We start from the raw sequence: 14,087 nt of genomic DNA on the forward strand, positions 1-14,087 counted from the left end.
TGAGGATTGAACATTGAGGACTGAGTGTTGAGTGTTGAGTGATGAGAATTGATGTTTGCGGATAGAGGTTTGAAGAATGCAGATTGAGTATTGAGTATTGAAAACATTGAATTGAGGATATTCTATTGAGGATTGAGGATTGACAACAGATTGTTGAGGACTGAGGGCCGAAGTCTGAGGATTCAGGATTGAGGATTCAGAATTGAGGTTTGAGGACTGAGGATTGAGGATTGAAAATTGAGTATTGAGGATTGAAGATTGAGGATTGAGAATTGAGGATTGAGAATTGAGGATTCAGTATTGAGGATGAGGGCTGAGGGTTGAGGATTGAGGTTTGAGGACTGAGGACTGAGGATTGAGGATTGAGAATTGAGGATTGACGATTGAGGATTGAAGATTGAGGATTGGGTATTGAGGATTGAAGAATGAGGATTGAGGATTGAGGATTGAGGATTGAGGAATGAAAATTGAGGGTTGAGGGTTAAGGATTGAGGATTGAAGAATGAGTATTGAGGATTGAAGATTGAGGATTGAGAATTGGGGTTTGAGGATTGAGGACTGAAGATTGAGGATTGGGTAGTGAGGATTGAAGAATGAGGATTGATGATTGAGGATTGGGGATTGAGGATTGAGTATTGAGTATTGGGGATTGATGATTGGGGATTGAGGACTGAGGACTGAGGATTGAGGATTGAGAATTGGGGATTGAGGATTGAGGATTGAAGATTGAGGATTGGGTATTGAGGATTGAAGAATGAGGGTTGAGGATTGAGGATTGAGGATTGAGGATTGAAGATTGAGTATTGAGGATTGAAGATTGACGATTGAGGATTGAGGATTGAGGATTGAGGATTGAACGTTGAGGACTGAGTGTTGAGGGTTGAGTGATGAGTATTGATGTTTGTGGATAGAGGTTTGAAGATTGCAGTTTGAGTATTGAGTATTGAAAGCTGTGAATTGAGGATATTCTATTGAGAATTGAGTATTGACAATTGATTGTTGAGGACTGAGGGCCGAAGATTGAGGACTCAGGATTGAGGATTCAGAATTGAGGTTTGAGGGCTGACGATTGTGGATTGAGGATTGAGGATTGAAGATTCAGTATTGAGGATTGAAGATTGGGAATTGAGGATTGAGGATTGAACATTGAGGACTGAGTGTTGAGTGTTGAGTGATGAGAATTGATGTTTGTGGATAGAGGTTTGAAGATTGCAGATTGAGTATTGAGTATTGAAAAGTTTGAATTGAGGATATTCTATTGAGGATTGAGGATTGACAACAGATTGTTGAGGACTGAGGTCTGAAGATTGAGGATTCAGGATTTTGGATTCAGAATTGAGGTTTGAGGACTAAGAATTGATGATTGAAGATTGAGTATTGAGGATTGAGGATTGAGGATTGAAGATTGAGTATTGACGATTGAGGGTGGGGGATGACGGTTCAGGATTGAGGTTTGAGGACTGAGGACTGAGGATAGAGCATTGAGAAATGAGGATTGAGGATTGAGGATTGAAGATTGAGTATTGGGTATTGAGGATCGAAGAATGAGGATTGAGGATTGAGGTTTGAGGATTGAGGATTGAAGATTGAGTATTGAGGATTGAAGACTGACGATTGAGGATTGAGGATTGAGGACTGAGGATTCAGGATTGAGGATTGAAGATTGAGGATTGGGTATTGAGGATTGAAGAATGAGGATTGAGGATTGAGGATAGATGATTGAGTGTTGAGGATTGAAGATTGAGTACTGAGGATAGAAGACTGACGATTGAGGATTGAGGATTGAAGATTGAGTATTGAGGATTGAAGACTGACGATTGAGGATTGAGGATTGAAGACTGACGATTGAGGATTGAGGATTGAGGACTGAGGATTGAGGATTGAAGACTGATGATTGAGGATTGGGTATTGAGGATTGAAGAATGAGGATTGATGACTGAGTATTGAGGATTGAGGATTGAAAATTGATTATTAAGGATTGAAGATTGAGGATTGAGGATTGAGGATTGAGGATTGAGAATTGAGAATTGAGGATCAGGACTGAGGGTTGTGGATTGAGGTTTGAGGAATGAGGATTGAGGATTGAGGATTGAGCATTGAGGATTGAGGATTGAGGATTGAGGATTGAGTATTGAAGATTGAGTATTGATGACTGGGGATTGAGGATTGAGGATTGAGGATTGAGGATTGAGGATTGAAAATTGAGTATCGGGGACTCAAGAATGAGGATTGAGGATTGAGTATTGAGGACGGAGGATGAGGGCTGATGGTTGAGGATTGAGGTTTGAGTATTGAATCCTGAGAATTCAGGATATTCTATTGATTGTTGAGAACTGAGGATTGATGGTTGAGTATTGAGGATTGAAGATTGAGGATTGAGGAATGAGTATTGAAGGTTGAGGATTGATGATTGAGGATTGAGGATTGGGGATTGAGGATTGAGTATTGAGTATTGAAGATAGAGGATTGATGATTGAGGATTGAGGATTGAGGATTGAGGATTGAGTGTTGAGGATTGAAGATTGAGTATTGAGAATAGAAGACGGACGATTGAGGATTGAGCATTGAGGATTGAGGATCGAGGATTGAGGATTGAAGATTTAGTATTGAGGACTGAAGGTAGAGGATCGAGAATTGAGGATTGAGGATTGAGGATTGAAGATTGAGTATTGGGTATTGAGGATTCAAGAATGAGGATTGAGGATTGAGGATAGAAGATAGAGTATTGAGGATTGAAGACTGACGATTGAGTATTGAGAATTGAGGACTGTGGATTGAGGATTGAGGATTGAGGGTTGAGAATTGATGCTTGAGTATTGAAGATTGAGTATTGAGGATTGAAGGTTAAGGATTGAGGATTGAGGATTGAGGATTGACGATGAGGGCTGAGGGTTGAGGATTGAGGTTTGAGGACTGAGGACTGAGGATTGAGGATTGAGAATTGGGGATTGAGGATTGAGGATTGAAGATTGAGGATTGGGTATTGAGGATTGAAGAATGAGGGTTGAGGATTGAGGATTGAGGATTGAGGATTGAGGATTGAAGATTCAGGTTTGGGTACTGAGGATTGAAGAATGAGGATTGAGGATTGAGGATTGAGGATTGAGGATTGAAGATTGAGTATTGTGGATTGAAGATTGACGATTGAGGATTGAGGATTGAGGATTGAGGATTGAAGATTGAGTATTGACGATTGAGGTTGGGGGCTGACGGTTCAGGATTGAGGTTTGAGGACTGAGGACTGAGGATAGAGCATTGAGAAATGAGGATTGAGGATTGAGGATTGAAGATTGAGTATTGGGTATTGAGGATCGAAGAACGAGGATTGAGGATTGAGGTTTGAGGATTGAGGATTGAAGATTGAGTATTGAGGATTGAAGACTGACGATTGAGGATTGAGGATTGAGGACTGAGGATTGAGGATTGAGGATTGAAGGTTGAGGATTGGGTATTGAGGATTGAAGAATGAGGATTGAGGATTGAGGATAGAGGATTGAGTGTTGAGGATTGAAGATTGAGTACTGAGGATAGAAGACTGACGATTGAGGATTGAGGATTGAAGATTGAGTATTGAGGATTGAAGACTGACGATTGAGGATTGAGGATTGAGGACTGAGGATTGAGGATTGAGGATTGAAGATTGAGGATTGGGTATTGAGGGTTGAAGAATGAGGATTGAGGATGGAGGATAGAGGATTGAGTGTTGAGGATTGAAGATTGAGTATTGAGGATAGAAGACTGACGATTGAGGATTGAGGATTGGGTGTTGAAGATTGAGGACTGATGATTGAGGAATGAGGATTGAGGATTGAGGATTGAGGATTGAGTATTGAAGATTGAGGATTGATGATTGAGGACTGAGGATTGAGTGTTGAGTGATGAGAATTGATGTTTGTGGATAGAGGTTTGAAGATTGCAGATTGAGTATTGACTATTGAAAACTTTGAATTGAGGATATTCTATTGAGGATTGAGGATTGACAACAGATTGTTGAGGACTGAGGTCTGAAGATTGAGGATTCAGGTTTGAGGATTCGGAATCGAGGTTTGAGGACTAAGGATTGAGGATTGAAGATTGAGTATTGAGGATTGAGGATTGAGGATTTAAGATTGAGTATTGAGGATTGAGGATGGGGGCTGACGGTTGAGGATTGAGGTTTGAGGACTGAGGACTGAGGATAGAGCATTGAGAAATGGGGATTGAGGATTGATGATTGAAGATTGAGTATTGGGTATTGAGAATTGAAGAATGAGGATTGAGGATTGAGGATTGAGGATTGAGGATGAGGGCTGAGGGTTGAGGATTGAGGTTTGAGGACTGAGGACTGAGGATTGAGGATTGAGAATTGAGGATTGAGGGTTGAGTATTGACGATTGAGGATTGAAGAATGAGGATCGAGGATTGAGGATTGAGTGTTGAGTATTGAAGATTGAGTATTGAGGGTTGAAGACTGACGATTGAGGATTCAGGATTGAGGATTGGGGATTGAGGATTGAGGACTGAGGATTGAAGATTGAGTATTGAGGATTGAAGATTGAGTATTGAATGTTGAAGACTGACGATTGAGTATTGAGGATTGAGGATTGATGATTGAGGATTGAGGATTGAAGATTGAGTATTGAGGATTGAAGTTTGAGGATTGAGGATTGAGGATTGAGGATTGAGGATTGAGGATTGAATATTGAGGATTGGGGACTGAGTGTTGAGGGTTGAGAGGTGAGAATTGATGTTTGTGGATAGAGATTTGAAGATTGCAGATTGAGTATTGAGTATTGAAATCTGTGAATTGACGATATTCTATTGAGAACTGAGGATTGATGGTTGAGTATTGAGGATTGAGGATTGAGGATTGAGAATTGAGGATTGAAGATTGAGGAATGAAGGTTGAGGATTGGGGATTGAGGAGTGACGATTGAGTGTTTAGGACTGAGGATTGAGAATTGAGGATTGATGTTTCAAGATTTAGTATTGAGGACTGTAGAATGAGGATTGAGGATTGAGGATTGAGGATCGAGGATTGAAGATTTAGTATTGAGGATTGAAGATTGGGGATTGAGAATTGAGGATTGAGGATTGAGGATTGAAGATTGAGGATTGGGTATTGAGGACTGAAGAATGAGGATTGAGGATTGAGGATTGAGGATTGAGGATTGAGTGTTGTGGATTGAAGATTGAGTATTGAGGATAGAAGACTGACGATTGAGGATTGAGAATTGAGGATCGAGGATTGAGGATTGAAGATTTAGTATTGAGGATTGAAGATAGAGGGTTGAGAATTGAGGATTGAGGATTGAGGATTGAAGATTGAGGATTGGGTACTGAGGATTGAAGAATGAGGATTGAGGATAGAAGAGTGACGATTGAGGATTGTGTATTGAGGATTGAGGATTGAAGATTCAGTATTGAGGATTGAAGATTGGGAATTGAGGATTGAGGATTGAACATTGACGACTGAGTGTTGAGTGTTGAGTGATGAGAATTGATGTTTGTGGATAGAGGTTTGAAGATTGCAGATTGAGTATTGAGTATTGAAAACTTTGAATTGAGGATATTCTATTGAGGATTGAGGATTGACAACATATTGATTAGGACTGAGGTCTGAAGATTGAGGATTCAGGATTGAGGATTCAGAATTGAGGTTTGAGGACTAAGGATTGAGGATTGAAGATTGAGTATTGAGGATTGAGGATTGAGGATTGAAGATCGAGGATTGAGGATCGAGCATGGGGGCTGACGGTTGAGGATTGAGGTTTGAGGACTGAGGACAGAGGATAGAGCATTGAGAAATGAGGATTGAGTATTGAGGATTGAAGATTGAGTACTGGGTATTGAGGATTGAAGAATGAGGATTGAGGATTGACGCTTGAGGATTGAGGGTTGTGGATGTAGGATTGAAGAGAGAGGACTGAGTGTTGAGAATTGAGTGTTGAGAATTGATGCTTGAGGTTTGAGAATTGATTATTGAATATTCTGGATTGAGTATTGAACCACAAGAGTTCAGGATGTTCTATTGAGTATTGAGAATTGAGGATTGATGGTTGAGTTTTGAGGATTGATGGTTGAGGGTTGAGTGTTGAATATTGAGGATTGAGGACTGAGGATTGAGGATTGATGATTGAGGATTGAAGATTGATTAGTGATGATCGAAGATTGAGGACTGAGGATTGAGGGTTGAGGATTGAGGCCGAGGACTGACGGTTGAGAATTGAGGTTTGAGGATTGAGGATTGAGGATTGAGGACTGAGGCTTGAGGATTGAGGATTGAGCATTGAGGATTGAAGATTGAGGATTGGGTATTGAGGTTTGAAGAATGATAATTGATGATTGAGTGTTGAGGATTGAGGATTGAGGATCTAGGATTGCAGATTGATTATTGAGGATTGAAGATTGGGGATTGAGGATTGAGGATTGAGGATCTAGGATTGGAGATTGATTATTGAGGATGAAGATTGAGAATTGAGGATTGAGGATTGAGAATTGAGAATTGAGGATGGGGACTAAGGGTTGAGGATTGAGGGTTGAGAAATGAGGATTGGGGAATGAGGATTGAGGATTGAGAATTGAGGATTGAGGATTGAGGATTGAGTATTGAAGATTGAGTATTGATCACTGAGCATTGAGGATTGAGGATTGCAGATTGAGTATTGTGGATTGAAGATTCAGGATTCAGGATTGAGGATTGAGGATTGAGGACTGAGGCTTGAGGATTGACGATTCAGCATAGAGGATTGAAGATTGAGGACTGGCGATTGAGGATTGAAGATTGAGGATTAAGGACTGAGGATTGGGGATTGAGGATCTAGGATTGGAGATTGACTTTTAGGTATTGAAAATTGAGGATTGAGGATTGAGGATTGAGGATTGAGGATTGCAGATTGAGTATTGTGGATTGAAGATTGAGGATTCAGGATTGAGGATTGAGGATTGAGGATTGAGGATTGAGGATTGAGGTTTGAAGATTGAGTATTGAGGATTGAAGATTGAGGATTGAGGATTGAGGATTGAGGATTGAGGATTGAGCATTGAAGATTGAGGATTGGGGATTGAGGATTGACGATTGAGGATTGAGTATTGAAGATTGAAGATTGAGTATTGATGATTGAAGATTGAGGATTGAGGATTGAGGGTTGAGGATTGAGGACGAGGACTGACGGTTGAGGATTGAGGTTTGAGGATTGAGGATTGAGGATTGAGGACTGAGGCTTGAGGATTGACGATTCAGCATAGAGGATTGAAGATTGAGGACTGGCGATTGAGGATTGAAGATTGAGGATTAAGGACTGAGGATTGGGGATTGAGGATCTAGGATTGGAGATTGACTTTTAGGTATTGAAAATTGAGGATTGAGGATTGAGGATTGAGGATTGAGGATTGAAGATTGAGTATTGAGGATTGAAGATTGAGGATTGAGGATTGAGGATTGAGGACTGAAGATTGGGTATTGAGGATTGAAGGTTGAGAATTGAGGATTGAGGATTGAGGATTGATGATTGAAGATTGAATATTGAGGATTGAAGATTGACGATTGAGGATTGAGAATTGAGGATTGATGATTCAAGATTGAGTATTGAGGATTGTAGAATGAGGATTGAGGATTGAGGATTGAGGATCGAGGATTGAAGATTTAGTATTGAGGATTGAACATAGAGGATTGAGAATTGAGGATTGAGGATTGAGGATTGAAGATTGAGGATTGGGTAATGAGGATTGAAGAATGAGGATTGAGGATTGAGGATTGAGGATTGACGATGAGGGCTGAGGGTTGAGGATTGAGGTTTGAGGACTGAGGACTGAGGATTGAGGATTGAGAGTTGGGGATTGAGGATTGAGGATTGAAGATTGAGGATTGGGTATTGAGGATTGAAGAATGAGGGTTGAGGATTGAGGATTGAGTATTGAGGATTGAGGATTGAAGATTCAGGTTTGGGTACTGAGGATTGAAGAATGAGGATTGAGTATTGAGGATTGAGGATTGAGGATTGAAGATTGAGTATTGACGATTGAGGATGGGGGCTGACGGTTCAGGATTGAGGTTTGAGGGCTGAGGACTGAGGATAGAGCATTGAGAAATGAGGATTGAGGATTGAGGATGGAAGATTGAGTATTGGTTATTGAGGATCGAAGAATGAGGATTGAGGATTGAGGTTTGAGGATTGAGGATTGAAGATTGAGTATTGAGGATTGAAGACTGACGATTGAGGATTGAGGATTGAGGACTGAGGATTGAGGATTGAGGATTGAAGATTGAGGATTGGGTATTGAGGATTGAAGAATGAGGATTGAGGATTGAGGATAGAGGATTGAGTGTTGAGGATTGAAGATTGAGTATTGGGGATAGAAGGCTGACTATTGAGGATTGAGGATTGAGTGTTGAAGATTGAGAACTGATGATTGAGGAATGAGGAGTGAGGATTGAGGATTGAGGATTGAGTATTGAAGATTGAGGATTGATGAATGAGGACTGAGTATTGAGTGTTGAGTGATGAGAATTGATGTTTGTGGATAGAGATTTGAAGATTGCAGATTGAGTATTGAGTATTGAAATCTGTGAATTGACGATATTCAATTGAGAACTGAGGATTGATGGTTGAGTATTGAGGATTGAGGATTGAGGATTGAGAATTGAGGATTGAAGATTGAGGAATGAAGATTGAGGATTGGGGATTGAGGAGTGACGAATGAGTATTTAGGACTGAGGATTGAGAATTGAGGATTGATGTTTCAAGATTGAGTATTGAGGACTGTAGAATGAGGATTGAGGATTGAGGATTGAGGATCGAGGATTGAAGATTTAGTATTGAGGATTGAAGATTGGGGATTGAGAATTGAGGATTGAGGATTGAGGATTGAAGATTGAGGATTGGGTATTGAGGACTGAAGAATGAGGATTGAGGATTGAGGATTGAGGATTGAGGATTGAGTGTTGTGGATTGAAGATTGAGTATTGGGTATTGAGAATTGAAGAATGAGGATTGAGGATTGAGGATTGAGGATTGATGATGAGGGCTGAGGGTTGAGGATTGAGGTTTGAGGACTGAGGACTGAGGATTGAGGATTGAGAATTGAGGATTGAGGGTTGAGTATTGAAGATTGAGGATTGATGATTGAGGATTGAGGATTGAGTATTGAGGATTGACGCTTGAGGATTGAGGGTTGAGTATGTAGGACTGAAGAGAGAGGACTGAGTGTTGAGGATTGAGTGTTGAGGATTGATGCTTGAGGTTTGAGGTTTGATTATTGAATATTCTTGATTGAGTATTGAACCATCAGAATTCAGGATGTTCTATTGAGTATTGAGAATTGAGGATTGATGGTTGAGTTTTGAGGACTGATGGTTGAGTGTTGAGTGTTGAATATAGAGGATTGAGGATTGAGGATTGAGGATCGAGTATTGAAGATTGAGGATTGATGATTGAGGATTGAGGATTGAGGATTGGGGATTGAGGATTGAGCATTGAGGTTTGAGGACTGAGGGCTGAGGATTGAGGATTGAGGATTGAGTATTGAGGATGAGGGCTGAGGGTTGAGGATTGAGGTTTGAGGACTGAGGACTGAGGATTGATGATTGAGAATTGAGGATTGAGGATTGAGGATTGAAGATTGAGGATTGGGTGTTGAGGATTGAAGAATGAGGATAGAGGATTGAGGATCGAGGATTGAGGATTGAGGATTGAGTATTGAAGATTGAGTATTGATCAGTGAGGATTGAGGATTGTGGATTGAGGATTGAGGATTGAGGATTGAAGATTGAATATTGAGGATTGAAGATTCAGGATTGAGGATTGAGGATTGAGGATGGAGGATGAGGGCTGAGGGTTGAGGATTGAGGTTTGAAGATTGAGGATTGGGTACTGAGGACTGGAGAATGAGGATTGAGGATTGAGGATTGAGGATTGAGGATTGAGGATTGAAGATTCAGTATTGAGGATTGAAGATTGGGAATTGAGGATTGAGGATTGAACATTGAGGACTGAGTGTTGAGTGGTGAGTGATGAGAATTGATGTTTGTGGATAGAGGTTTGAAGATTGCAGATTGAGTATTGAGTATTGAAAACTTTGAATTGAGGATATTCTATTGAGGATTGAGGTTTGACAACAGATTGATTAGGACTGAGGTCTGAAGATTGAGGATTCAGGATTGAGGATTCAGAATTGAGGTTTGAGGGCTAAGGATTGAGGATTGAAGATTTAGTATTGAGGATTGAGGATTGAGGATTGAAGATCGAGGATTGAGGATTGAGGATGGTGGCTGACGGTTGAGGATTGAGGATTGAGTATTGAGGATGAGGGCTGAGGGTTGAGGATTGAGGTTTGAGGTCTGAGGACTGAGGATTGATGATTGAGAATTGAGGATTGAGGATTGAGGATTGAAGATTGAGGATTGTGTGTTGAGGATTGAAGAATGAGGATAGAGGATTGAGGATCGAGGATTGAGGATTGAGGATTGAGTATTGAAGATTGAGTATTGATCAGTGAGGATTGAGGATTGTGGATTGAGGATTGAGGATTGAGTATTGAGTATTGAAGATTGAGGATTGATGATTGAGGATTGATGATTGAGTATTGAGGATTGAGGATTGAGGATTGAGTGTTGAGGATTGAAGATTGAGTATTGAGGATAGATGACGGACGATTGATGATTGAGTATTGAGGATTGAGGATCGAGGATTGAGGATTGAAGATATATTATTGAGGACTGAAGGTAGAGGATTGAGAGTAGAGGATTGAGGATTGAGGATTGCAGATTGAGTATTGGGTATTGAGGATTCAAGAATGAGGATTGAGGATTGAGGATTGAGGATTGAGGATAGATGATTGAGTATTGAGGATTGAAGACTGACGATTGAGTATTGAGAATTGTGGACTGAGGATTGAGGATTGAGGATTGAGGGTTGAGAATTGATGATTGAGGATTGAAGATTGAGTATTGAGGATTGAAGGTTAAGGATTGAGGATTGAGGATTGAGGATTGACGATGAGGGCTGAGGGTTGAGGATTGAGGTTTGAGGACTGAGGACTGAGGATTGAGGATTGGGGATTGAGGATTGAGGATTGAAGATTGAGGATTGGGTATTGAGGATGGAAGAATGAGGGTTGAGGATTGAGGTTTGAGGATTGAGGATTGAAGATTGAGTATTGAGGATTGAAGACTGACGATTGAGGATTGAGGATTGAGGACTGAGGGTTGAGGATTGAGGATTGAAGATTGAGGATTGGGAATTGAGGATTGAAGTATGAGGATTGAGGATTGAGGATAGAGGATTGAGTGTTGAGGATTGAAGATTGAGTATTGAGGATAGAAGACTGACGATTGAGGATTGAGGATAGAGTGTTGAAGATTGAGAACTGATGATTGAGGAATGAGGAGTGAGGATTGAGGATAGAGGATTGAGTATTGAAGATTGAGGATTGATGAATGAGGACTGAGTATTGAGTGTTGAGTGATGAGAATTGATGTTTGTGGATAGAGGTTTGAAGATTGCAGACTGAGTATTGACTATTAAAAACTTTGAATTGAGGATATTTTATTGAGGATTGAGGATTGACAACAGATTGTTGAGGACTGAGGTCTCAAGATTGAGGATTCAGGATTGAGGATTCAGAATTGAGGTTTGAGGACTAAGGATTGAGGATTGAAGATTGAGTATTGAGGATTGAGGATTGAGGATTGAAGATTGAGTATTGAGGATTGTAGAATGAGGTTTGAGGATTGAGGATTGAGGATCGAGGATTGAAGATTTAGTATTGAGGATTGAAGATAGGGGATTGAGAATTGAGGATTGAGGATTGAGGATTGAAGATTGAGGATTGGGTATTGAGGTCTGAAGAATGAGGATTGAGAATTGAGGATTGAGGATTGAGGATTGAGTGTTGAGTATTGAAGATTGAGTATTGAGGGTTGAAGACTGACGATTGAGGATTCAGGATTGAGGATTGGGGATTGAGGATTGAGGAATGAGGATTGGAGATTGAGTATTGAGGATTGAAGATTGAGTATTGAGGGTTGAAGACTGACGATTGAGGATTGAGGATTGAGGATTGAGGATTGAGGATTGAGGATTGAAGATTGAGTATTGAGGATTGAAGGTTGAGGATTGAGGATTGAGGATTGAGGATTGAGGATTGAATATGGAGGATTGGGGACTGAGTGTTGAGGGTTGAGAGGTGAGAATTGATGTTTGTGGATAGAGATTTGAAGATTGCAGATTGAGTATTGAGTATTGAAATCTGTGAATTGACGATATTCTATTGAGAACTGAGGATTGATGGTTGAGTATTGAGGATTGAGGATTGAGGATTGAGAATTGAGGATTGAAGATTGAGGAATGAAGATTGAGGATTGGGGATTGAGGAGTGACGATTGAGTATTTAGGACTGAGGATTGAGAATTGAGGATTGATGTTTCAAGATTGAGTATTGAGGACTGTAGAATGAGGATTGAGGATTGAGGATTGAGGATCGAGGATTGAAGATTTAGTATTGAGGATTGAAGATTGGGGATTGAGAATTGAGGATTGAGGATTGAGGATTGAAGATTGAGGATTGGGTATTGAGGACTGAAGAATGAGGATTGAGGATTGAGGATTGAGGATTGAGGACTGAGTGTTGTGGATTGAAGATTGAGTATTGAGGATAGAAGACTGACGATTGAGGATTGAGAATTGCGGATCGAGGATTGAGGATTGAAGATTTAGTATTGAGGATTGAAGATAGAGGGTTGAGAATTGAGGATTGAGGATTGAGGATTGAAGATTGCGGATTGGGTACTGAGGATTGAAGAATGAGGATTGAGGATTGAGGATTGAGGATTGAGTGTTGAGGATTGAAGATTGAGCATTGAGGATTGAAGACTGACGATTGAGTATTGAGAATTGTGGACTGAGGATTGAGGATTGAGGATTGAGGGTTGAGAATTGATGATTGAGGATTGAAGATTGAGTATTGAGGATTGAAGGTTAAGGATTGAGGATTGAGGATTGAGGATTGACGATGAGGGCTGAGGGTTGAGGATTGAGGTTTGAGTACTGAGGACTGAGGATTGAGGAATGAGAATTGGGGATTGAGGATTGAGGATTGAAGATTGAGGATTGGGTATTGAGGATTGAAGAATGAGGGTTGAGGATTGAGTATTGAGGATTGAGGATTGAGGATTGAAGATTCAGGTTTGGGTATTGTGGATTGAAGAATGAGGATTGAGTATTGTGGATTGAGGATTGAGGATTGAAGATTGAGTATTGACGATTGAGGATGGGGGCTGACGGTTCAGGATTGAGGTTTGAGGACTGAGGACTGAGGATAGAGCATTGAGAAATGAGGATTGAGGATTGAGGATGGAAGATTGAGTATTGGGTATTGAGGATCGAAGAATGAGGATTGAGGATTGAGGTTTGAGGATTGAGGATTGAAGATTGAGTATTGAGGATTGAAGACTGACGATTGAGGATTGAGGATTGAGGACTGAGGATTGAGGATTGAGGATTGAAGATTGAGGATTGGGAATTGAGGATTGAAGAATGAGGATTGAGGACTGAGGATAGAGGATTGAGTGTTGAGGATTGAAGATTGAGTATTGAGGATAGAAGACTGACGATTGGGGATTGAGGATTGAGTGTTGAAGATTGAGAACTGATGATTGAGGAATGAGGAGTGAGGATTGAGGATTGAAGATTGAGGATTGGGAATTGAGGATTGAAGAATGAGGATTGAGGATTGAGGATAGAGGATTGAGTGTTGAGGATTGAAGATTGAGTATTGAGGATAGAAGAGTGACGATTGAGGATTGTGGATTGAGGATTGAGGATTGAAGATTCAGTATTGAGGATTGAAGATTGGGAATTCAGGATTGAGGATTGAACATTGACGACTGAGTGTTGAGTGTTGAGTGATGAGAATTGATGTTTGTGGATAGAGGTTTGAAGATTGCAGATTGAGTATTGAGTATTGAAAACTTTGAATTGAGGATATTCTATTGAGAATTGAGGATTGACAACATATTGATTAGGACTGAGGTCTGAAGATTGAGGATTCAGGATTGAGGATTCAGAATTGAGGTTTGAGGACTAAGGATTGAGGATTGAAGATTGAGT

Source organism: Calliopsis andreniformis, unplaced genomic scaffold (assembly GCF_051401765.1).
Source record: "Calliopsis andreniformis isolate RMS-2024a unplaced genomic scaffold, iyCalAndr_principal scaffold0295, whole genome shotgun sequence".
Lineage (NCBI taxonomy): Eukaryota > Metazoa > Arthropoda > Insecta > Hymenoptera > Andrenidae > Calliopsis > Calliopsis andreniformis.